The sequence below is a fragment of the Lygodium microphyllum genome, chromosome 13 (assembly GCF_053477565.2).
Source record: "Lygodium microphyllum isolate KBCC chromosome 13, Lygodium_microphyllum_v1.1.10, whole genome shotgun sequence".
NCBI classification, from domain to species: Eukaryota; Viridiplantae; Streptophyta; class Polypodiopsida; order Schizaeales; family Lygodiaceae; genus Lygodium; species Lygodium microphyllum.
Genome location: NC_141147.1, coordinates 124,273,718 through 124,297,546, shown reverse-complemented (window position 1 = coordinate 124,297,546; position 23,829 = coordinate 124,273,718).

The following is a 23,829-nucleotide window of genomic DNA, read 5'->3' as shown; positions in this document are numbered from 1 at the left end:
CATCTAACCACTCAGGCTTTGCAGCCCCACTCTTAATTGCCTTGCGTGCATCGGATCATCTATGTGACATATATGCACGCATGCAATCCATTATCCAGCCCATAGAGAATCTATCTACTGTGGCTGGCACCGGAAACTCCTCGTGCAAGGATGCTACTATGTAGTCCTTGCTCCCCTCCAGTATGTTTTTCCAATGATTCAAGACGTTGTGCCGAAAAACTTGTTGGCACAACTCTCTCATGCGAGCCATCACCCTCCTCCCATGATGATGGCTCCTAACCTACTATCGACCAGATATCCATAACCCCTAGGAGTCTGCCTAAGATGGGTCCTCTCCAATCTGCGTCTACGCTCCTGGTCATATCCAGGAGACCCCTCTATATCTGGTGTACTGACGGGGGTAATCTCTCTCGGAGTGGTACCCAAAGGGGTGGCACCTGCTGACAGCTGTGCAAAAGCCGGAGTAACTGGAGTAGACGTCCCCACAGGTGTGACAAATCCTGGAGGTGATGCAGCTCCAGCTGAACGACGAGATGGAGACACCACATCCATGTCTCCACAGTAGCATCCCCTTGATCCCGATGCACTCCCTCCCTCTGGCCCAAGTCGTGAGCGTCGAGATCGTCTGCTCGAAGCCGAAGCATCCGATCGCGCTGAAGTAGATCTAGCAGAGCGCCCTGACGAAGAACGAGACAGCTTCTGGTCTGCTATCTCTCTGAATCTCGCGAGCTGGTCTAGAGACATGTGTGCGAAGATGTCCTGCAACTCCTCATCGCTCATCCCTCGACTCATCCTGAAAATGTCACCTACACAGATAAAAAATGATGTTAGAATAATCAATTTAAATTATACAAAGCAAAGTAATATAAATCATTTTTAAAAAATCTCTCTTAAAATGCATATCTTATGTACCTTTATCAGAGATTGGTCAACGAATTGAGTAAGTGGATGCTCCAAGTATGAAGTATCCTATGGTCCCATGTTAATCTCTTAACACAACTCCGCATACACTGGAAGGTCGATAGACATGTCACCACAAAAGAATGAGCCTGTCTTATTCTCAAAAAATTCTTGGACTCTTGTATTTCCATCATTGTTAGCCGATGCTGGCTCCAAGCTTTCGACGGCCTCCACCCCTTGTAATATCGATCCCTCTATTTGCATATTATCTTTATCTATGCTCGGAACATCACTTTGATCATATACTCTTGCACTTCGGGGAGTTGAAGGTATAACATATCACCATCGAGGTTGTCGGGGGTTTGGATAGAAGATTACCTGTTCACAAACACGTACAAAGCGAGTTCAAACCATTGTGACATAAACCATGTCGTAATATAATTAGCAAGCAAATGACTCCATGCACCTGTTCACAATGGGCCGGCAACACAAAGGTGTCGTGCAAATCCGTACATTTTTTTTCGGAATCTATTTTGAGAAATCCCGATGGACCTCGTCGAATTGTTGCTCCAGCTCCTCCAAGTACCACTTTGAACCACTACACATCGAATAGTATCATGGAGAAGCTACGGTAATCCACCATAATAATACTTTGCAAGTTTCCAAAATACTCCATCTCATCCACAACCGTGTTTGGATCCGTTGCTCGTCGCCGGCTCTCTTGCTCGAACCTTGCAATGACACCACAGTCCATTGTGGAGTGCATTTTGTCAATACGCTCCACGCGAAAATGCCGTGCGCGCGACCAACTGCACTATATATTTTGTACTGTACATTGAAACACTCAAATTAGATGTCGCATATAAAATTTAGATACGACAGATTCTAAATCCCTCATCACCTTTGGACTACATCCCCTCGAGAATTCCCATTCCTCCATTGAGACCTCTGTCCCTTCGCTGGATGCTGCGGTGAAGGCTCCATGCAACCATCGCGTTGACATAAACCGCGACATCTCCTCCATGCCTTCGGGATATCAAATCAGTCGATGACGCATACTATGTCGGAATTCAGCTTGCGCTTCCTCTTGATCTTGCCTTGCAATCTGGTACTTGGCGAGCCACGTCTCCATTGAGGCATGGTGCAACATACAAAAGCGATTCACCTTCTCTTCCATTGAGGCATCCATTCTTTTTTCTACCCCATTTCCAACCACCATATCTCCAGTCAGTCTATCATCGTCCTTGAGCATCCAGAGCATTTCATTGTTTGGTTCCACCATTGGTAGCCATTATGAAATATGCATTAACGCCTCTGACACCAACCAACCTTCGGCCATGCTACATTCTGGACGAGCTTGTTGTCGCACAAAGCCTTTCAGGGTTTTCATGAAGCGCTCCAGGAAGAACATCCATCGCGTATGGACATGTACAACAATCTCTACTTCGTCCACAAGATGCATAAGAAGGTGGATTTGTATCGTGAGCATGCTAGTGGGCAGGTATTTCTCAAAGAGATAGACCATCTCCACTGCTCCCCGCCTCGCGGATTCAATAGAGGACATCTTAATCTCTTTCTGTGAGATCCATAGCACCAAAGTTGACAACTTGTAAATAGTCCCGTGAATTTCTGGAGTAAGGCATCCTACGATTGGGATCGGTAGGACAAACTGCCACCTGAGATAAAATATAGATATTACTAGCGAGAACGGAGGCCTGCTCACCTGAGCACTCTCCCAATCCCGAAAAGTCATGCATCGTCCACATGAGAATGGCTCGAATATTAGCTGACCGCCGACCATCACGCCTGCTCATATCTTGCACAGTGACCCCCTCCTCCCACAAAATCTTAAGCTCATCGACTAATGGACGAAGATACACGTCCATATTTTTTACTTTGTAGTGGCCTTGGACGAGCAAGCTAAGGATGAGATGTCCTTTCTTCGTAGAAAGCCATGGAGAGATGTTGTAGTTGACAAGGACTATAGGCCACACATTGTAAGAAGTTGAGCGCAGACCGAATGGGTTCACGCCATCCATTGCGAGACCGAGCCGAAGATTCATTGGCTCTCGCGCAAAGCCTGGGAAGGTAGAGTCAATGTTGCTCCATGCGCGCAAATCCGCTGATATTCGTTGAACTCCATCCGTGGTCCTATTTTGCAGTTGCCACGTTGTCAAGCTCGCCATGCCGGACGTACGAAACATGTGGTTTATGTGGGGGATGAACGAAAAGTGTCTGAGAACTTTTTGAGGGATGGTTTGCCCTTGCAAGTCCTGTCGATACTTGTGAGCACCACACTTTGGACATGTCTCCATAGTCTCATATTCTTCTCGAAACAGTATACAATCGTTGATACATGCATGGATGCTATTGTAGTCCATGCCAAGCTTCCGTAAAACATGTCATGCATCATCACGAGACTCAGGCATGGTATTTGTAGGTGGTAATATATGATATTTCAATAACTTGAAAAAAATCATAAAACATCTTGAAAAAGCACAAATATTTGTAATAATAGTGTCAAAAAAAAATAAATCAATGAAGCCTATGTGCAAGGTACTTGAATAACTCGGTCACACTCGTATTTTGCTTGCACACTTAAGAGTGCAAGCAGTGTCTTCAACCGAGATACTCGGCACCCATCATATAATGGTATGGATGCTTCCTCTCTAAGCGGATAAGATGTCTCGACATCCATGGGAATCAATGCATCGATCATTGCCTCCATCTCAGGCTCCAAGATTGTAGGTAGGTCTAGAAGGTTGTCTGTCTCCTCTGGCATTGACGGTATAGATTGACCTTGCGAGTGGTGGATTGGCTCCTGCACTCCATCCATCGCACGCCCACAAACTCTTCTAATTGGCCGCAAAGGGTGCACTCCCCCTTGGGACGAGACATCACCTCCTTGGATAGAAAATTTGCCAACAAGACCCAATCTTATTGTGTATGGTTTTGAATTAGCTTGCGAGTACAATGCATGATTGATATTAACTTCAAATTACCGTTTGCTGAAAATCTGCAATTGCCTGATCAATGATCTCAGATTGAAACTTGTCAAATCGTCGTATGTGTTCTATAGACAATCGGTGTTTTCGTCTAATTGCCAACTTGCATTGAGAGCAAGGACATGGGACACACTGATTAAGATATGCCTCGCGATTTTGAACAATAAGACCTTCTTCGTTTTCCATCTTATCTACATTACAACAAACGAGGCTCAAATGGATAGGTTTATGGAGATGTATGTCAAGTTGTAAGTTGACCATAAGCTCTTGCTTGAGAGGTTTTAGCCTCTGCAAGAGATTGAGAAGCAAATTTTTTAAAACATTGAGGTTGATATTGATGCATCCATGGTGTTGAAATCTAAACTTCAAGATATAAAAAATGCCTTACTGATTGATGTAAAGAATGCATTGGACATAGTAGTTGAGAGATTTATTGATGTTATATCTCGGCCATATACCATGCTCAAGGATTTGTTTGTCCCGGTAGATAATTATTCATTATTGTAAAAAAAAAAGCATTGGCTCATAAGGTTCATGAGTCGAAGTCTAAATGTTTGGACTTGACTAAAAGATTGGATAATGCCTTAGATGCTAAAAGGAAAAGTGATGAATATATTACTTCATCATTGCAACAAAAAGATTGGTGACAAGGATGCTATGATTAATGAAGTTCTTCACGAGGTGAATATAGAGTTGAAGGGGATGGAACACGATTCTTCTTTGGAATTTAGTGGTGATCAGTCAATTATTGAGGTGTCTTCTTGTGCAACCATTATACCTTATATACCTAGCTACGGTCTCTAGGTTATGTACTTTGAGTATCTTAGAGGGGCTCTACTAGGATTACTTATACAATTGTACTAGAGGGCTTTGAGTATAAGTAATCCATTTATGAGCATCATTGAGGATCTCTTAGTCTAATAATAAATCAGTCTCAACAAAAAGCATCTTAGTAATGTGATTTTTTTGTCCTAGGTCCATGTATAAAAATTAATGCCATCTATGAAATTTATCAACTATAGTAATAAAATTTGTTTCAATCAATTCTACTCATAGTCATAACATTTGAAGAAAATATCCTATGCTCAATTTAAGGGATTCTTCTTCTATAGCAATACTTTTGGATTCATTTTGATGAAGTACCATAATGACCATTAGCTAGGGTATCATTTTCTTTTAGTCCTTCCGTTGACTAGTTGGCATGATTACTAATTTGTTATACCTATAAAGTTAATACAAAAACAATGAATTATGCATATCACAATTAGATCCTCTACTTGGACATTATGAAGGATATGACCAATTTTAAGCCATCTTAAAGAGTCACCAATGTACGTGGCCCATGGAAAAGCACATTGCATACCATTATCGATAAGCCTGTTATCGTGCATCTTAAATCTCCTAATTAGACTTTATAAAGTGTATGACTAATTTTTAGCCCTCTTAAGGAGTCGATGTAATGGTACCCATAAAAAAAGCAAAGTGCATACCATTACTATAATCATGGATATGTTATCGTTTCAATATATACACACATAGGTGGACTACATCTTGAGTAGACAAAAGCTATCCATTTGAGTAGACATACATCTCCATAAAGCTATCCATTTGAGTATACATCTCTTTCTCTTTCTCTCCCTCTCTCTCCCTCTCCCTCTCTTTCTGATCTCTCATTTCCTCTCCCTCTCACAATATATCCTAACACTCTCCAAAAGCAAAAGGGAGAGGGAGAGAGAAAATGCACTCTCCCTCCCTCTCCCTCTCCCTCTCTTTCTCTTTCTCTTTCTCTCCCTCTCTCATTTCCTCCCCCTCTCTCTCCCTCTCCCTCTCTTTCTCTTTCTCTTTCTCCCTCTCTCTTTCCCTCTCTTTTTCTCGCATTTCCTCTCCCTCTCACAATATATCCTAACACTCTCCAAAAGCAAAAGGGAGAGGGAGGGAGAGTGCATTCCCTCTCCCTCTCCCTCTCCCTCTCTTTCTCTTTCTCTCCCTCTCCCTCTCTCTCCCTCTCCCTCTCCCTCTCTTTCTCTCTCATTTCCTCTCCTAAACAAGCAACAGAGAAAGTGATTTAACTGGACCTCTCCTTCGCGAACAACGGCAGCGGTGGCGGCGGCGGCAAGTCTTCTTCCTCTCCTTCTCTCATGACAATCGCTCTCTCCCTCGCTCTCGCTCTCAAAACACAAAATACGAAAATGCAAAATAAAGTTGCGCTCGGTTTCGGCCCGTTTTTTTCCCCTGTGGACCGTCGCTATTTGCGTTAGCGACGCAAATAGCAACGCCGCTACCCGCCGTTGCTAATCGCCATCGCTACCAGCTCAAATCCTTGTAGTGCACACTCCTTACCACCACTCCAAATATAAAACCTTTGGGTGATCCAAAAGATTGTAAAACAATGACCTCTCATAAACACTTGCCTTCTTGGTGTCAATCAACAAGGTCATTATTTATTACATTACTTTGTGCATTCTTTATGACAATATGGATGTTTCTTGCCTCCATTGCTCAAATGATATTATATATTGTGGGCCTTGACATGCTACTTTCATTCACCTATATTGTCTTATGTGCCTCTCAATAGTCTTAGGAGATGATATTATAGTACATTGGTTTTTCTTAGTTTCAGGGTAAATAGCTTTTTGGAGACAAAAAAAAGCCACGAGCCTAAACAGGAAAACAGAGTGGAAGAGCAACAAGCTCATCCTTCTAGCTTGGAGCATCCGAGACCTTTAGAGGCAACGATGAGTTCAACGACTTGGAGTTTTTGTAAGATCGAAGACAAATTAAAAAGATTATTTTTCATGTTGGCAATAGCTTTCAGAGTTTGTCCAAAGAAATGCAAACTCAAAGTTCATATCTCCCTAATGGTGCTGGAGTGATGAAGCCGACACGTCTTGCCCTTCACAATGTTATGAATAAGTTGCGTTGTGGGCTGAAAGGTCATAATCGGCAGTGTCCGGCCTGAAATGGAAAATGAAATCGCGCTTACAGAAGAAAGCCCTCGAATACTCAACCAATGTCGCCAAAGAATCGACATATCGGGTCCTAAAGGTAAGCGGAACATCGGAAACCAGGTTTCGAATCAACCTCCCTGAGCGATGCACCCACACTACCTCCATCAACCATATCAGCCCTCACGCGCTTGCACGTTATACATACATACCTATAAAGTTTATATTAGTCTACAATGTTTCGTCGCTGGGACTTGTTTCGCAATTAGCCTCTTCACCCGAAACCCAATATTAATGACAATAGAACTTGCTCGGATCAGCTCCAATGTTGAAAACTTGCAGCCCAATATTAATCACAATTATTCCTCTCTCTCTCTCTCTCTCTCTCTATAGACTCTCTCTCTCTCTCTCTCTCTCTCTCTGTGGCACGCAATTATGAGCGATCGCTGCATGCAGACTGCAGGTGTACATATATTGTTCAATGTTGATGCTGCCTGCGCTGACACTTTCAAGTTTCAGTCTATACTATATAGCCGATCCGATACGGCACTTGAGATGAGTACGGCCCGTCAGTACTGATCACTCTGTCGAGTCTTACATGATCCGAGCTGAATCATAGTCATCATCAGCTCATGTCCTCATGCATCCTCCACTCATCCACTCTCATCATTATTGCACGGGTACAGGGCCCAAGGGCCAACGGCCAAGCCACTGAGCCAGGCACGCCTCTCTCTCTCTCTCTCTCTGAGATCGCGTGCGTAGCATCAGAATCTGACGCGCATACTTCGAAGAGGTTCGAACTTCGTACAATAAATATATTTAAGCTCGGTGGCAATTGCTTATATTCGGGCACCACCACCACCATAATCATCATCATCATCATCGATACATGGTCGGCATAGTAAAAATCTTCATGCGCGATACGCTAGAAATCACATCGGGTCACGGGACAGGCCGCAGCAGACGATAGCACTACTGCAGCCGATATCTACCGACAATCCCATTTCCCGATTCATAAGCTCCCAGTGCCCATTACGCAGATGAATACATATATTGAGAGATCAAGTTGATCAAGTGCCGAGTCCCGACGAGCGCTGCACAATACTGCAAGCCTCAAGGCTCAAGCCCTAAGTCTGCGTACCTTGCAGCCAAAAAGCATGGCACCCGCAGCAGCGCCCTGTATAAGATCAGTGGAACCGGTCATAATACATATGTATTGCTCTGATTCGAGCATCAGTACGTATGAAGCGGCCCCCTGCCTTACCCACACAACAAAAAAACTTTTGAAGCCGGCCAGCAAAAGCTCCTTACCAGCCTTACAAGTTACAGCTTCCTCCTTTCGGCCGCCTTTTTGTCTTCCAAGTTCCCTATATCAGCCATCCTGATCAGAGCTGAAGGTACAAATTCCCTATACCATCGTGAAGATTTTGCATATCTTCCAGCTGACCGCTGTAAAAACTGCCAGTAACTTTCCTTAGAGAAGAACAACACTTTCATAAAGTTTAAACACTGGTCACCTTCATAAAGTCGAAGAAATGCTGGGCACCTTGAACTTCTACTTTTGTTTTTATAAAGTAGAAGTCAGCTTTTGGGGAGACCACATCACTAGAATTGGCATGTGAGAGCAAACAATAAAAGCAAGGAAATGCATAGAACTGTGGAAATAATATAAACAAACACGCAATTAGTTGTAAAAAAAGAAAGCGAATTATTATCACATTGTTTTCCACCCTTGGAAGTTGGCACACATACAAACAGAGAATTAGTTACGAAGTGACTAAATTGAAGAGGGGAAATGTAGGACAAGGGAACAAGCATGTTATAACGAGCTTTAAATCGTTTCTCTCATACAAATATAGGGAGATTTTCAATATTCCCTATTTGTTTATCTATGTATTCACTACATCTAAGAAGTGAATTACATTCCCTATTTACAACTTTGGGGAATTGTATGTAGATACATGGAACTATCTAACATTTCCTATGTACCATTGTTCGGGAAAAAAAAAATGTGAACCTAACACAGATCCTTCTTCTCTTAGCCTAAGGTGGTTTCATAAAATTTGAACCATTCAAAACCTTTACATTCTAAATTGAATCAGCTCAATTCCCTTGATTCTACAAATTGAATTGGTCAAGTTCCTTTTTAAATCTTTAATGAAAGGATAATCATATTTTTTTCTATTATTTGAAAGGGTTTTTATCTCAAAGTTTTCATTGGAATTTGTTCAATTACTTCTCTTATACCTTAGAAATGAAAACCCTTATTATCATTAGTAACTGGATCTACATTACATATCTAAAATTTAAATAGATAAAAACAAATGTATGCAAGTGGTTTCTATGTCTCTTAGTGGGTCTATGCCATATGGCCTCAGAGAAGTATATACATTATAAGCGCAAAGATAAAGAGAACGTATACAAAAATAGAAACCCGAAAGAAAAGAAGTTAAAAGCATAGAATAAACAAAAAGAAAAAAAACAAAACTAGCATAAAATATAAAATAATAAAATATAAGCAAAACAAAAAACAAAAAAGTTTAGAAAAAGTCAAACACATTTTATTAAAAAGCAATCATGATACAAAAAGAAAAAACAAAACTAACATAAAAGAGAACATAATGAAATACAATCAAAATTATAAACAAAAAAGTTCGAGTACATTTTATTAAAAGCAAGCATGATCTAAAAACAAATGTGAAAGATTTTTATTCAAAAGATAGAAGCAAGCAAGGGAAAAATAAGTTTAACATAGAAAAATGATTAAGAGTCAAAAGAATCAAGACAATAAAAGTGCAAATAATGCATAGTGGCTTCAAAATCATCATAGGCCATAAAAAATCAATTGCTCTTATGAATATGAAAATTTATTGTAAAATCAATGAGCAAATTCCTTGTGCCGTGTAATATTCCAAACTTCACGCGTGAACCGCCTCTATAAAGGATAATTGAATTGGATAATGGCAAAATTTTTTATTATTCCCTTTACCCCCCAGCCGACAATCGTGCTGGAGGGGAGGGGAATAGCATGTATGTGCAAGCTCCTTGCTGGAGCTTGTAGAGGGAAGGAGGCCATGCCCGATGGCGCGTAGGGGAGGGAGGAACCTCTCCCTCTCCTTATAAAACTCGTAGCTATGGGGAGCCTTGAGGGGCAGAATGAATAGTCGAGACGCTGTGCAAGGGTGAGAGAGGTGGGCGCCGCCGTGAGAGAGAGAGGATGCTGTGCTGCCGTCGAGAGCTGGAGGAGAAATTTTGCTGCTGCCGTGGAGTGACACCGCCAGTCCGCCATGGGGAAGCTGAGCTGCTACCGTGAAGGAGGAAGTAGAGGATCATGAGAGGCGGCCCTGCCAGCTGGCCCACGAAACTGCCGTCGAATTATGCCTCCCTTGCCCTCCACTTACAGAAGCTCTCTGAAGCTTCTGGAAGCTTCTAAGGGGGCTTGTTAAGCCCCCTTTCTCCCCCCAAATTTTCCTTGAAGGGCCTTTAAGTGGTCTTTAAGCCCCTTTTTCCCCCCCTCACACCAAAGTCCCCCTAAGGGCTCTATAAGCCCCTTTTTCTCCCCATACCTTAAATCCTCCTAAGGGCTCTATAAGCCCCTTTTTTTCCCCATACCATAAATCCTCCTAAGGGCTCTTTAGGCCCTTTTTCCCACAAAAGGATTTCCTATATCCTGAGGGGTCTTCTATACCCTTTTTCCCTCTTTTCTTGCGGGCCTTCAAAAGGCCTTCCAAAGAGGTTTGATAAGCTCCCTCCTCCCCGGGTTTTAAAACCCTTCCCATTGGTTTTCCTCACCCCCACAATCCAAAACCCTTAAAAATCCTTTCTTGTGGCCTTTTCCCAAAGCCCTATCATAGTTCTTATATCCCCTACCCTTTAGGATTCTTCCACCCGAATTCGCGTGAATTCCACCTAAATCCCTATCCGTGTTTGCGTACGAAGGAGACGGACAAGATTGTAACTCCGGACCCAAGGTGAAAAGGCTACGTTCGCGATGGCTCCTAATAAAGCCCAAGGCACAACCGCAGGAGGATCATCTCCTAGCATCCACGTGGACATCTCACCACAAGTCCAGGTTTTCCTTCCTAATTTTTATTTTATGTTGTTATAATTCAATCGTGCGAGGATAATTTTTGGAAATAGGATGCATTTTTCGTCTTAAATACTTTGGTTAATTTTGAAAGAATTAGCTCACGACGAAAGAGTTCGGCCATTAGTATTTTTAATAAAACAAACAAATGAAGTAAGCAGAAGATTAATATGCATTTCTAGCAAGTAGTTTTGTGCATTTCAATGAATTGAACTTAGACTAATGTCCATATTTACAAAACGGAATTAAGATAGTGCACTCCGTTTAGGCATGGGAGTATAATTTGCATGTCGCATTATTAGGACATACCTTCTTCGCAAATGAGTCATTATGGAAAGTGCTAATAACCCATAGGAAATTGCAAGGCATGAAATGATTCTTATGTTGCATAACTCTAGTCAATTATCGTTTTTCAACTGCATAATTATTAGTAAAAGACTACTTGTCTTAGCATGAATCTTGTTCGCAAGTTATAGGATGATTAATTAGAGTTAGGTTATAACCTAACCTATGCTTGATCTTAAATCGAAAAGTTAGGGTTGAAAAACAACTTATGCGTAGACAATGAGTCACGTGGTTATGGAAATAATAGCGTAATTATCTTCAAGAATAGATAGGTTAAATTGGCATAAACCTAAACACCTAAAAACCGCGGAGTACTCGTTTAGAAAAGGGTTAATTCAATGCGACGTATCCCAAGGAACTGATGAGGGTTAGCCCGGTGGAGACATTTACTAGTCGCACGTATTGCCAAAAACTGAAACTCCTAAACCCTAAATACTTGCCCACATTCACAGAATGTAGGGATAGTAGGACCTACTTGCGAGAAGTGATCTAGGGTTTTCCTAAGAATCTCTCGCTAAAATGATGAAACTAGAAACCCTAGGACTGACAAGTCGGCCTAATGCCATCAAGAACAGACTATTTCGTGACTCCATTCAATGGGTAAATAGTCCCATAGTTGATGTGACACTTGTGCAACAAGTGGTAGAGTCGCATGATCTTGTGATTTGATCACAAGGGAATGGCCAAATTCCTCGGAATGAGATTGGCAGATTCTTACGCAAGTTATCTTGCAAGAGGATGAATAGTCTTCCTAATATAGTATCTTTCTTGAGTAAAGATAATTGCTTGGAAGCAAAAGACCAGCCGATAAATTGGAATAACATATGAACTTAAGGTTTTGACCAAGTCGGGTTAATAGGGTATGCCCTAACCCAGGATATAGGGGATCTTGCCAAAGCGCAATTGATCCCAGATCGAGTGCTGGATGCATTCAGGAAGAAGGATTCATTCCTTAGCAGTTGGCCAACAATAATGACCAATGGAAATGGTTGTGCTTGTTACAGATTTAAGAGCACTGTTTTGCTTTGTTTGATCAATGAATTAAATGATAAATGGATATCTAATGCTTCAGGTTGAAGGCCTGAAGGGAGAGGCAGCTTCAGTTACCCCCGACTGCCTGCCTGACCCTAACCAAGGGGGTTGTTAACCGCGCCAGGAAGGTGAACCGAACCCACTGTGTGAGGTCTCTTCGTTGAGCACTACTTGGAGCAGGAGGACGCTTGGGTGCCAGGGGGGCTCTAGCCGTAAATCCCTCGCCTTTCGGGCCCTGCACAAGAGGCTAACGTGACTCAGGATTAGATCTCAAGGCCCGCATACTAGTCTATGGGCAGAATCTTGGATTAGTGATCCTTGTGGATTGTTGGATAGCCTTCGGGCAGATTGTGGATAAGCCTATGGGCTGGACTTTATGTATTTCAAAGATAAATATGATAACTTGTTAACAAGGAACTTGTTTGACATTGCTTTTCTATGTTAAGTGCTATGATTACGTAAAGGAACCAGTGCCTAACGGGCTAATTAAGGAAGCTGATTGATACATGTCCAACTAAATGTATGAGGTAATTAAATAACTAAAACAACCTGAGGAAAGTGCGGTAGATGTGGCCATAGGTCCGTCCTACAGATGGGTGGTCCCGGTTGGCCGCGAACTTTTCTCAAATTACGATGGACAGCCAGAAGATCGTCAAAGAACATGAACAACAAGAGTGTTGACCTAGAGTTATAAATGATCCCGATTTACGTTGTTTTAGGGGAACAAAATGGGACTATGCCTTATGGCGGAGAGGTTGAGCTTCACATCCCTCTCGTTTCCCATTCTCCTTAAACCAAGCGCAGCGTGAATCCGCTTCGTACCTGGCGTTTCTGTGTAAAGTAGTTCGCTTAGGTTCGACGCTAGTTGCCGTTAGGAAATGACTAATAGGGAAAACGCTAATTCAGGTCGGTCCTAAGTGGGAATTGTCGAAATACTTCTGCTAGGTGGCAGATGCGGAAAAGTCCTAGATCGCAAACCCCGTAACATTCAATGGGAGTGTCGGGCGCAGCTTTTTAGACATCCTTTCCGATGGACTGCTAAGACATGTCTTGAAGATAACAAGTGGATATGTTACAGTTGGTATCAGAGCCAACCAATAAAGGAATTGTTTTTATGAAATCTTAATAAGATAAAGTAAAGTAAATGTGGCTATTTCAAAACATTCTCTTACTTTCAATGGTGTCTTGCAAAAGTACGAAGCATGGAACAGGTTCTTAGTATTCCGCGTCATGTTTATGACTACGATGCATTCCCCGGATTATCAACAAAGGGTCAAGATGATGAACATCCTAGAGCGAATCTATAATCCATCGCCTTTGTATATGGAACGAAGATGGACGGGTACCTCAGGAATCTACTATATAGTTGCCCACCGGTTTGCATACCTACAGACCAACCTAAAGAGGATCAAGTGGTTGGAAGACCTAAAAGTCGTGAAGCTATTCATTTTTGTGGAAGCTCACGTAAATTCAGCTTTACATATTCGAGGTCGGAGGGTTGAACTGAACTCATATATATATGAGGAAGTAACTCATGTAATCCCCGCCGACAGGATTAAAGTGTTGGGGCGCCATGAGAAGAATGGGTTCCAAAGGAAAGGATACCCTGAACTTCCAATGACTCACTGATTCCAGAAGATTCATGACCCAGGAGAAGAAGTTTCTTCTCAAGCAGATTAAGCCACCCGAATTTGACGGGAGAGGCAGATCCGTCCAAGCAGAAGCTAAAATTTGGATTGAATCCATGGAGGATTTCTTTGAAGCAGCCGCACCAATCAGGCTATGCTCGTCAAGCTGAAGCTCACCAGCGAAGCCAGGCTTTGGTGGAAGCAATGGTGCAGGGATCAAGGGATCGCGGAAGGATCCGTTACCTGGGAGAAGCTGAAGAAAGCTGTGCAGGGAAGATACTTACCACCTGCATATCGCACGCAGAAAATGAATGAGTTCTACGAGCTAAAATAGCTGGGACTCACTCTTGATGCTTACTACTCCAAATTTGTCTCACTTCTTAAGTATGCATCTCAGATGGACATGACACAGCAAGTGTCAAAATTTTGTGCTGGTTTAAATCCACCAGTAAATACCCGTCTCGAATCCATGCGTCCATCAGATCTTCAGGACGCTCTCATTCGAGCTGCCCCTGTAATTTAAGAGGTGCAGTCTAGACCAAGAGGTAACAAAACTTGGTCTTATAATGACCCAAACAGAGGAGCATTCAGGCCTCAGATGAAGAGAGTTCAAGGTCAGAATTAGGGACAAAGAAAGAAAGCAACAACTAATAACGTCAACAACTTTGTTCCTACTCAAAGCAATAGCTAAAACCTCCGTTGTTTCCATTGCAACGAGCCCGGTCATTTCAAGAGGCAATGTCCCAAGCTTGGAGGAGGACATCGTCAAGCACCTTTCCAAGGAACGGGTCATGGTTAGGGAGCCACTACTCGAGGCAGAGGAAGAACCGCCTGCATTGCCAATAGGCAATTGTGCGAAGAAGAAGAAGATCCGACCATTGAAGCAGAATTTGAGAGGGCGGTAGTCCATGCCGCTCTTCACAAGAAAGGGCCGAATCGCAAGTTCTTGGTGATTCAGACACCGTCGGACTATCAAGGTAAAAGTTTCAAGACCTTGATTGACTGTGGCAGTACACATTCCTTTATCTCACCAGCTTGTGCAAAAAGATTAGGAATAGCCACAATAGAAGCATATATTTTGCTTGTGGAATTGGCAAATGGTCGTGAGGTTACTTGTAATAGGCAAACTGCGAAGGTGGAATTCTTTCTGGGAGGAAAGACGACTTTGGTCAAATTCAGAGTCATGAATTTAGGTATCCATGAGTGTCTACTCGGAATGGATTGGCTTAAGCCTAACGACGCCCACATTTATTATGGGAAGGGCCAAGTTTCCTTTTGAAACTCTAAAAGGGAATTAGTCACAACTCAAGGTGAGGCTGGAAATCCAAAAATCCAATTCGCCAAAGCATCTCGGATCATAAAAGGAGTCAGAAAAGGATTACCTGTCTACTTGATTAAGCTCAACAAGTTAGATTAGAAGCAAGAGTCTAGTGAAGGACCTTCTTGGCTAAGGAAATACGCGGATGTATTTCGTGAAGAACTAACAGAACTCCCGCCTCAAAGAGAAGTGGATCATGAGATCAAGCTAATATCAGGAGTTGTGCCAATTGCAAAGAGACCTTATACGATGTCTATACTAGAAGCAATTGAGCTGAAGGAACAACTCAAGCAACTGCTAGATCAGGGCTACATCCGTCCTAGCAGTTCACCATGGGGAGCTCCAGTACTGTTCCAGAAAAAGAAAGATGGAACACTTCGACTATGTATTGATTACAGAGGGTTGAATCAATCCACTTTCAAAAACAAGTACCCTATTCCTAGAATAGATGAGCTTCTTGATCGTCTTCAAGGGGCAAAGATCTTCTCCAAGATTGATCTCAGGTCGGGTTACTATCAAATAAGGATCAAGGAAGAAGATATCCCAAAGACGGCCTTCAATACAAGATATGGACATTTTGAGTTCCTAGTTATGTCATTTGGGCTTACGAATACGCCTGCCACCTTCAACAGGTTAATGCATGATATTTTTAGGCCATATCTTGTTGACTTTGTGCTCGTCTTCTTCGATGACACTTTAGTCTATTCTAAACAGGAAGAAGATCATGAACCCCAACTTCGGATTTTCCTTGAGACAATGAGGTCACATAAGCTGTATGCTAAGATGAAGAAGTGTGCATTCTTCAAACGTCAGATTGAATATCTGGGATTCATCGTATCAGCGGAAGGAATCTCAGTGGACCTAGCCAAGGTCAGAGATGTGCTAGAATGGCCAATACCAACATCTATCAAAGAAATATGTAGCTTTCTTGGATTGACAGGATGGTATAGGGTCTTCATCAAAAACTATGCTTTGATTGCAACACCTCTGACAGACTTACTGAAGAAGCAAACATCCATTGCATGGTCAACTCTCGAACAATCCAGCTTTGATAGACCTGCCTTAGGTTGTGTGCTCATGCAGGAAGGTCATCCTACAGCATTCTCTTCAAGGAAGCTGAAGAGTCATGAGAAGAATTATGCTACCCATGATCTGGAATTGTTAGCTATCATCCATGCTCTAAAGCTTTGGAGACACTACCTGTTGGGTAACAAGTTTACTCTAGTGACTGATCATAAGAGTTTGAAGGGGATCTTTATCCAAAACGAGCTCAACATGAGGCAACGTCGGTGGATTGAAGTGCTAGAGGAGTATGACTTTGAAATCAAGTACCGACCAAGAAAAGAGAATGTAATTGCCGATAAACTCAGTCGCAAGGCATTCCTTAATTCCCTAATCTTGCAGAATCTATCAACAGCTAGATCTCTAGCTACAAAAGTATCTATGTTAAACAGTCCAATACTTGAGTTAGCTAGAGAGGATGCATGCCATGATCCAGCCTACCAAACGATGCTAAGGGAGATCTCTATCAAGGATCAGAACCAAAAGCTGCAAGCTAAGTATCATGAATTCTCTATCAATAGTGGACTTGTCTACTATAGAATGAGACTGTGTATACTGACAAGTCAGTCACTTAAGCAGAAGATATTATGGGAAGCTCATGATTCCCCTTTCTCAGGACATCTTGGCTATGCCAAGACTCTCAATGCAGTTAGAAAGAGCTACCATTGGGAGAGGCTTAAAGGTGACGTTTTCAAATATGTCACCGAGTGTTTATCTTGTCAACGTATCAAAGCCAAACATGTCATGATGCCAGGGAAGCTGCAACCGCTTGACATTCCCTAAATGAAATGGGAATTCATCAGTATGGACTTTGTTGTTGGCCTACCCCAAGTTCAGGGAGGATACAGCTCCATCATGGTTGTGGTTGACATGTTGACTAAGGTTGCACACCTTATTCCAGTAAAGACAAACTATAAAGCATCAGACATTGCAAGATTGTTTATCAAGCAGATATTCAAGCTACATGGGCTACCTAGAAGAATCATTAGTGATCGTGATTCTCTCTTCACATCACACTTTTGGAGAGCTATCTTTGAAGCCATTGGGACTCAAATCTGCTTTAGCATAGCTTATCATCCCCAAACAGATGGCCAAACAGAGCGAGTCAATCAAGTCATCGAGGACATGCTTAGGGCATACTGTTGTCATGAGCCAAAAAGGTGGATTCAATACTTGCCTTTGGTTGAATTTGCCTACAATGCTTCTTACCAACAAAGCATTCAGATGACCCCTTTCCAAGCATTGTATGGTCATGACTGTCGAAGTCCCCTAAACTTCTCAGATCCAACCTTAAGGGTTGAAGCTTCAAGGCAGATGTTGGAAGAGATGGATGACCAAATAAAGTCAATAAGACAGGACATCCAAGCTGTCAAGGATAGACAGAAGGCATACAAGGTTTTGAAGCATCAAGATAGAGCCTTCGAATAAGGAGACATGGTCTTCATTTGCGTACGCCCTAAGAAGAGTTCCCTATCCTTAGGAGATTGCAAGAAGCTAAGTCCAAGGTATTGTGGACCCCTAAAAGATCCTTAAGTGCCTAGGACCTAATGCTTACAAACTGCAACTCCTTGAGAACCTAAAGGTTCATAATGTATTCCACATCAGCCTATTGAAGAAGTATGTACCTAATCCTAACCATGTACTTGATGACCAACAAGTTGTAATGCCTAGTCAAGGAGTCCTTGAACTAAGGCCTAACAGGATCTTAGATGTTAGGGAGAGACAACTGAGATCCAGAACCTTGAGAGAATGCCTCATCCAATGGAAAGATTATCCTAAAGAAGATGCCACTTGGATAGATAAAAGCACTCTCAACCACCAATATCCCCAGTTTATCTCAAGATGAGGACATCTCGATTCCTCCAAGGGGGAGAGTGTTGGGGGTAAAGGCGCCTCCGCCGTGCCGCCCCGTGTATTACTACACTGACAGTACCCGCCACTGCACACTGCAGGTGGCGGGCGCCCGTCACGTCACTTTATTCTTTATTCTTTTAGTGACAGTTTGAATAAAGGAAGGCCCGGTCACACATTGTGACTGTTGGAGTTCCCATTTCTTGTCTCTCTCTTTCTTGCTCTTGCTCTCCCGCCATAGCTCGCGTGCAAGCTTCGATCCTTCTCACCTTTCAACTGGTATCAGAGCTTGGCATTCTCTTGCTCGAGCTCGACTTGGTGCTTCCCGACCTTCGCATCGACTCGCTTCACGCATTGGGTCTCCATCCCGGCAGCCATAGCCGACCTCTTGAGCTCCCGACTCTCCCCGGCTTCCCGAGCTCCATCCTGGCCTTCTTGAGCTTCATCAGGGCCTTGCCCTTGAGGTATTGCTTCAGCATTTGCAGGCATTTGAGTGTATTCTCAGATTGAAACAGGGCAGGAACAAAGGGCAGCCACTCTTCTTGAGCTCCATAGCTCATATCTTCCCTCCCCTTTGCATTGGGCCTTCATGGCTTGGTATGTGCCTACCTTGGGCCATCATTGAGCCCCCCATTACCCCCTTTTCAGCCCATGTGGAGCAGCAGCAAGTTCAGCACCAACAGGGCAGATTGCATCATTTTTTCCAGGCTATGAGCACTCATCTACTTCAACTCCACACTTGGCCATTGCTTCTTGCTCTCTACCTTGATCAAGAGGGCTATAGACTTCATGTTTGATGTCATTAAAGCTTTGGGCATTGGTCTTGATCTTTCGGGGATGATTTCTTCAGATTTGGGACTATCATAAACTATCATAACAGGCTAAAAACAGGGCAGCACCATTGGCATTAGCATTTGTTGCTTATACTCCATTCCGGTTGTGCTATTTGATGCCCGTATGCGGTCTACATGATGCCTAATGCCTTGGGAATGTATGCACATGATTATGCCATGATTTTGGCTTGAAATATTGGCTGATTTGGGACTATTATTTACTGTTATACAGTGCTGGAAACAGGGCAGCCACACTTGGCATTGGCATTGAATGCTTATACTCTACTCCGGTTACCTTGTTTGATGCCCGTATGCGGTCTACTTCCTACCCGGATGTATTGGGGATGTATGCATTTGGTTTGACCATGATTTTGGCTTGAATTTGGGGCTGAAATCTACTGTTTAGAACAGTAAATACATGCTGGAATAACAGTGGGCTGAAGGTACTTTACATGCTTTGGCACTTACCTACCGATACCGGATGTATGCTTTGAGCTTTGGCATGATATCTGTGACATTTGGGGACGACTTGGAGCATATGTATGAGATTATGGGATGCTTTTGAGCTTCGCATTAGCTCCGTCTTCACTGGCATTTGGACCGACTCGGCATGCTCGTGGATCGCCTATGCCTCATGTCTCTGCTTGACAGTTAGGCTTTTGCATTACATGCTTTGGTTCGTGACATATGCTATTTGGTTCGTGTATGCCATACCGACATTTGGAGCTTGGATTTGGATGTATTTGAGCATTCCCGGCTTACTTGATCACTGATCTTGGTTGCTATTTGGATGTCATTGAGTTGACCGAGAGCTTATTTGGGCTTATGTATTGCTTCATGGTTAATACGACCGGTGCTTCATGTATGTCATGCTCTCTCGGATGCGCTTGATGCATTGACATGGTCACTTATCACTGGTGCTTTCTCTTGGGTTGTTTGAGCTTCTGAGCTCGCTTTGTACGCCTTTTGTGCCAGTGGGAGCATTTTACATGATTTCTTGACCTTTGACAGTTGCATGCTATTGGAGCACTTACATGTATTTGGAGCAGTTTATGTCTTGAGCAGCTACATACACATTGAGACTTTGGGATCATACTCCGATCTTTATGGATATGCATTGATGTACTCTTGGTTCACAGGATGCTTATGAGCTGAGTCTCATATTTGGATCTTTCTCTTTGAGCACATACCTATTTGTGTCAGGTTTTGGCAGTTACAGGAACACTTTGCCTAGAGTGTCTGGTGGTGTGCCTTTCACTGGCAGATGTTATTTTGACATGCTTGGTGTTGAGCTCATGTTCTTTTCACTGTCATTGGCCTTGCTTATGTCCATTTCATGCCGGCTTTGGACCTAGCATTGTTTGCTTGACATTGGATCCTATTTTGGGACAGTTTGCTCTCTAGACTGCATACCTGCAATTTATTACAACAAGCAGTTATTGGTGGACTGAGGTGTACTTTTCATGCTGAAATATCCTGATTTGGTGTACCGCACCTAGTACTAAGTGGGCAGCCACTTTTGGCACACTTTGCTCGCCCTTTGGACCCCGTTTTGGTCATTTTTGGGCAGTTTCTGCAGTAAAACAGCAAGCAGTTTTGGACTGTTTGGGCATTTCCAGCCTGCATAATGGCGTCATCTTCGCATGATAGTGCCATCTTTAACATTACAAAGTTGGATGGTACCAACTACTCTTACTGGAAGAGTCAAATATGGCAGGTTTTGGTGCAGAAATCTCAGATTAAGCCACTTCGGTTGAGTGGGGAGCAGCCTGAAACTATGGACAATGACGACTGGCTTGAACTTGATGAGCTATGCAAGTCCACGATTGTATTGTCTCTCACTGAACATGTACATTATAATGTATTTGAGGAAGCACAGAGTGCATGGGATCTATGGAATAAGATCAAGAATCTTTATGATAAGAAAAGTCCGGCAAGTCAGATGTACTGGTTGAAGCAGCTTATGGATCTGCGCATGAAGGATAATGCGACTATGTCTGCTCACTTGAGCCAGTTCCATGCTATACTGAAGAACCTGACTTCGCAGGATATCACCTTTGGAGAGGAAGTAACTCCTCTTTTCTTGCTTGGAACTCTGAATGAGTCATGGGATGTATTCCGCACTGCCCTTTGTGCCTCTAGTGCTACTCTAAAATTGGCAGATGTTGAGAGTGCTCTTCTTCAGGAAGAGGTGAATCGCAAAAACTTGGATGCCTCTCATGGTAGTCATGCTTTGACAGTTAGAGGCAGGAATGACAGGTATGACCGTGGTAATGGCCGAGGCCGTGACTCGCAGAAGGGTCGGTCTAAATCTCGTGGTGGCAAGTCGCATAGTAAGTCGCGTGGACGCAATGCAAATGTCACTTGTCATCATTGTGGGAAAAAGGGCCATATTAGACCACAGTGTCATGAGTTGCGCAATGAGAAGCGCAAGGATAAGGGGAAAGATAAAGTGCAGGAGAAGTCCTCTGATCGCAGCATAGTACCTGCGAAGTCCAACGTCAAGATTGAGGAAATTAATGTCACGTAGACTGAAGAGTCCGATGGTGGTGATGAGTTTATACTTGCAGCTAGTTCTTCTGATGCTTCACACTTGATTGAGACACCTAGTATGTATGCACAGTGCTGGTTATTGGATTCAGGTGCGTCCTTCCATGTGACGCCTTACCGTGAGTGGTTTCACTCTTACCGTACTGTGTCTGGATCAGTCAGACTTGGAGATGACAGGTCTCTTGATATTGTGGGCTGTGGAGATATTCAGTTGCAGTTTTCCACTGGCAGTTCCTTTTTGCTCAGGGATGTACGTCATGTACCTGCGCTTACGCGTAGTCTTATGTCTGCAGGACAGTTGGATGATGCATGATTTCATGTCTGTTTTGGGGATTCTGCCTGGAAGATTACCAAAGGCAGACTTGTGCTTGCTAGAGGCGCCAAGGCTGGCAGCCTCTATCCTCTTGTTGTATCTGGGTCTTCTGTAGACCATGTTTTGCCAGTGGGCTCTATCCCACATGTATCACTTTGGCATGCCCGTTTGGGGCATATGTCTTTGAAAGGAATGAAAATGTTATCTGGTTTGCAGTATCTTCCGCCTTTGGATTATGCATGTTTTGACTCGTGTGATCATTGTCTTTATGGTAAGCAGAATAGGTCTACGCATAAGAAATCGGGTAGGCCATGCATGAGTGAGCCCTTGGCATTGGTGCATTCCGATGTTTGTGGGCCTATGCCTTGCATGTCTATGGGTGGCGCGAAGTACTTCGTTACCTTCATTGATGATTTTTCTAGGAAAGTGTGGGCTTATCCCATAAAGCAGAAGTCCGATGTCCTGGCAATTTTTCAGAGATGGCTTGCTCTTGTTGAGAACCAGACTGGGTATAGGCTGAAATGCCTTAGGACAGATAATGGGGGAGAATATGTCTCGCATGCTTTTGAGCAGTTTTGTGATGACAGGGGTATTAAGCGTCAGTTGACCGCCCCTTACACCCCACCCCAGAATGGTTTGGCTGAGCGCATGAACAGGACTATTCAGGAGCGTGTGCGCTCTATGCTTAGCCATGCAGGCCTACCCCCGAGTTTTTGGGCTGAGGCAATTAGTACGTCAGTGCATGTCATAAACCGATCGCCTTCCAGTGGATTGGATTTCCAGGTTGCAGAGGAAGTTTGGGCTGGTAAGCCACCCTCTTATGCGCATCTCCGTGTCTTTGGATGTGAGGCATTCTGCCATGTGCCCAAGGACAAGAGGAGTAAATTGGATCCAAAGAGCATTAAATGCATATTCCTTGGCTATGGTGAGTCAGGAGAGATGGGCTATCGCCTATGGGATCCGCAGGCGCGGAAAATAGTACGCAGCCATGATGTCGTCTTCCATGAAGACAAGATGCACAGGCAGCCTGAGAAGGTGGTTGAGATCCGCAGAGTGATCTTTCAGGAGGAGCCTAAAGCTCCAGCACAGCCAGTAGTACAGCCTGCAGCAGTTCCTCCACAGGGCCAGGATGTTGGACAGGTAGTTAGACAGGCAGCAGAGCCTGCGGTGAGACGGTCTGCTAGAGATAGACGTCCACCTGACAGATTTCAGCCCTCTATGCATTATGTTTTGGTTACAGATGCAGGAGAGCCTTTCACTTATGATGAGGCTATGCGCAGGGGTGATAGTCACTCTGCCCCGTGTATTACTACACTGACAGTACCCGCCACTGCACACTGCAGGTGGCGGGCGCCCGTCACGTCACTTTATTCTTTATTCTTTTAGTGACAGTTTGAATAAAGGAAGGCCCGGTCACACATTGTGACTGTTGGAGTTCCCATTTCTTGTCTCTCTCTTTCTTGCTCTTGCTCTCCCGCCATAGCTCGCGTGCAAGCTTCGATCCTTCTCACCTTTCAGAGAGAATGTAATATTCCGAACTTCAAGCATGAACCGTCTCTATAAAGGATAATTGAATTGGATAATGGCAAATTTTTTAATTATTCCCCTTACCCCCTAGCCGACAGTCGTGCTGGAGGGGAGGGGAATAGCATGTATGTGCAAGCTCCTTGCTCGAGCTTGCAGAGGAAAGGAGGCCATGCCCGATGCCGCGTAGGGGAGGGAGGAGCCTCTCCCTCTCCCTATTAAACTTGTAGCTATGGGGAGCCTTGAGGGGCAGAATGAATAGTCGAGACGTTATGCAAGGGTGAGAGAGGTGGGCATCGCCGTGAGAGAGAGAGGACGCTATGCTGCCATCGAGAGGAGCTGGAGGAGAAATTCTACTGCTGTGGAGCGACGCCGCCAGTCCGCCATGGGAAAGCTGAGCTGCTGCCGTGAAGGAGGAAGTAGAGGATCGTGAGAG